Consider the following 3899-nt stretch of genomic DNA (forward strand, 5'->3'; position numbering starts at 1 on the left):
CTGTGTCAGCTATATGTTGACTGGGCACTACGTCCGATTCAACGACGCTACGCAGAAGCATTCATCTACCATTACATGGATGACATCATGATAGCTACTGCCACACAGTTCTCAGACAAAGAGATGTAATGGGTCAGAGAACACCTGCATGAGATTGGAGTAGAGATTGCCCCGCAGAAAATACAGCAGACTGCACCATGGAAGTACCTGGGCTGGCTCATATCAGAATCACAAATTAGGCCCCAAAAGATCAAGCTACACACAGAAATCACCATGTTCCATGATGTGCAACGGCTGTTAGGAGATCTGCAATGGGTCCGTGGGGTTGCGGGAATCACGAATACTGACCTCGCCCCCTTCCTGCCGTGGCTGCATGGGACGAACACTGCCGAACCTCGAGAATGCTCCCCGAACCAAGCAGCGGCTCTTGCCAAGGTCACAGATAAGCTGCAGCATGCATGGGTGTCGCGCAGAGAAGAAGGAGTCCCACTCGCCATCCTTATCACCCTGATCAGTACGGCAGGTTCACATGCCATCATCCATCAATCGCAAAAGAAAAAGGGGCAGGACATCCGGATTCTCAAATGGATCTTCCCGCCGACTCAGCCACGCTTCAGACTGCAGTCCAGGGTAGAGATTGGTGGCATTTTTAATCCGAAAGAGTTGTGACCGAGTGGTGGAATTGGACGGCAGAGAGGCAGAGGACATCAACATACTGGTCCGGACAGGGGACTTGGTGTGGATGCTATGCCATGCGGAGGCACTGCAAGAACTTCCTTCACCAGAACCAGCCGGCCACCCGAGGGAGCCTCGGAGTGGACATGGCAACCTCAATAGAAATCATGCTGATGGACCACCAGGTCACCCTGATCCCATCCACAGCCAAGGGCCCCCTGTCATCAGACGGCCCAGCTGGTGCAGTTTCTGGGGCGCTACGAGTGGCTGGACTGCCCGCTGAATGTAGTACGGCCAGTACTAGGGTGCACAGTGTTCACGGATCAACAGCGAAATTAAGATCATGGCTTACGTGCTGCAACCACCCGTGACTATCCCGCAGGGCAGTCGCGTTGCCCAAATCGTCCCCATTTCCCTAATGACCAATGGGGGAACCAGCAACAACAATGCCCGCGGTGACGATGGTTTGGGGTACTCTGGGTTCGACATGTTTTGGACATTGAAACTGGCCCAGAGACCTCAGCAGCAAGTGATCCTGCGAAGTGGGGCAGAAGCCATCAAAATACAGCTGCTTTTTGACACGGGCCGACATTACCATAATTAACCAGGCGGTATGGCCACCTGGTTGGGGACTGGAAAAACCAGCAGCCACGCTGGTAGGGGTAGAAGGAACACAAATCCCCCAAGTAAGTGCAACCCCAATTACCTTAGAGTTTGAGGACAATCGAACCATTGTGTGTCACCCCTATGTTATGAAGCTGCCTCAGACCCTGCAAGGCCTGATTGGACGTGACATCCTTGCGCAGCTAGGCCTTGTGCTCACCACAGACCAGCATTTATGCTGACGGCCGCTGCCGATCAGCCACCCATACGGTCTCTCACCTGGTTAACAGATGATCCTGTCTGGGTCGAGCAGTGGCGGGTAACAGACAAAAGGCTGAAGACAGTAGAACAGCTTGCTGCAGAACAGCTAGCGGCAGGACACATCAGGCCGTCGGTCAGCCCATGTAAGACCCCCATCCTTGTGATCCCAAAGAAGTCAGGAAAATGGAGCCTCCTTCATGACCTTTGACAAGTAAATGCACGCATGCAAGCTATGGGAGCACTGCAGCCTGGGCTACCAGCTCCTACAATGATTCCAGCGGGATGGCAAATCACTGTAATTGACTTAAAAGACTGCTTTTTCACAATCCCACTGCATCCAAAGGACACAGAATGTTTTGCTTTTACAGTGCCCACAAAGAATTGCAGTGAGCCTGCTAAGTGCTACGAGTGGGTTGTCCTACCCCAGGGAATGAAAAATTCTCCCACGCTGTGTCAGCTATATGTTGACTGGGCACTACGTCCGATTCAACGACGCTACGCAGAAGCATTCATCTACCATTACATGGATGACATCATGATAGCTACTGCCACACAGTTCTCAGACAAAGAGATGTAATGGGTCAGAGAACACCTGCATGAGATTGGAGTAGAGATTGCCCCGCAGAAAATACAGCAGACTGCACCATGGAAGTACCTGGGCTGGCTCATATCAGAATCACAAATTAGGCCCCAAAAGATCAAGCTACACACAGAAATCACCATGTTCCATGATGTGCAACGGCTGTTAGGAGATCTGCAATGGGTCCGTGGGGTTGCGGGAATCACGAATACTGACCTCGCCCCCTTCCTGCCGTGGCTGCATGGGACGAACACTGCCGAACCTCGAGAATGCTCCCCGAACCAAGCAGCGGCTCTTGCCAAGGTCACAGATAAGCTGCAGCATGCATGGGTGTCGCGCAGAGAAGAAGGAGTCCCACTCGCCATCCTTATCACCCTGATCAGTACGGCAGGTTCACATGCCATCATCCATCAATCGCAAAAGAAAAAGGGGGAGGACATCCGGATTCTCAAATGGATCTTCCCGCCGACTCAGCCACGCTTCAGACTGCAGTCCAGGGTAGAGATTGGTGGCATTTTTAATCCGAAAGAGTTGTGACCGAGTGGTGGAATTGGACGGCAGAGAGGCAGAGGACATCAACATACTGGTCCGGACAGGGGACTTGGTGTGGATGCTATGCCATGCGGAGGCACTGCAAGAAGCTCTGCTCAGATTCACCGGCGTGGTCCATAACAAGCGCCCACAGGGAAAGCTGGTGCAGTTTCTGGGGCGCTACGAGTGGCTGGACTGCCCGCTGAATGTAGTACGGCCAGTACTAGGGTGCACAGTGTTCACGGATGCAGGGAGGAAGACGAAGCGGGCCGCTTGTGCGTGGAAAGAGAATGACCACTGGAAGACTCGTATCATAGTGGGAGAACCGGCCGACAGCTTGCAAACACTCGAACTGCGCGCCGTGATATGGGCCTTACAACAGTGGTCGAAGGAACCGGTGAATGTAGTCAGCGATTCCCTATATGTCGTTGGAATAGCCCAACGGATCCATGATGCAGAAATCCGGCGTACTAACAATGAACATCTGGGCAGACTGCTTATCACATTGAGGCATACCCTGCAACAACGGACACACCCCTACTGTATCCTGCACGTTTGAAGCCACCAGTGGAACATCAGGCTGGGAGACAGCAATGCCCGTGCAGACGAGGCGGTGACCTGTACCCTCATAGTGCATCTCCCGCCTGCAAACACTTTTGAGCAAGCCAGATGTAGCCGTGATTTGTTCCATCAAAACGCAAAATCCCTGCAGAGACAGTTTAAGATACCGCTGACAGAAGCGAAAGGCATAGTGCGGGCTTGTCCCCGCTGTAGCCATCACAGCCCGGGGTTGGGTGTGGGAGTTTAACCCCAAGGGTTTGAAAGCCCTCGAGCTCTGGCAAATGGACGTCACTCACGTCCCTGAGTTCAGCCAACAGCGCTATGTCCATGTAACAATTGACACCTTTTCACACTTCCTGTGGGCTACCGCTCAGACAGGAGAGAAGGCATTGCATGTGGAGCGGCATCTGCTCTCATGCTTCACAGTAATGGGGGTACCCAAAAAGATCAAAACGGACAATGGGCCAGCATATACCAGCAGTCGCCTAGCCAGATTTATACAGCAGTGGGGGGTAGAACATATCACGGGGATCCCACACTCGCCCACCAGTCAGGCAGTGGTAGAGACGAGAAGGCGCAGTCAGCATTGGCTCCTGAGGAAAGTGATGCCACTACTTCAACAGCTGGAACTCTGGGACGCCCGTCCCAAGAAGCCTTGGGAGAGGCTGACGCGCAGGGCGGCGGGGGC

This window comes from Corvus brachyrhynchos, unplaced genomic scaffold, assembly GCF_000691975.1.
Source record: "Corvus brachyrhynchos isolate BGI_N302 unplaced genomic scaffold, ASM69197v1 scaffold36, whole genome shotgun sequence".
Lineage (NCBI taxonomy): Eukaryota > Metazoa > Chordata > Aves > Passeriformes > Corvidae > Corvus > Corvus brachyrhynchos.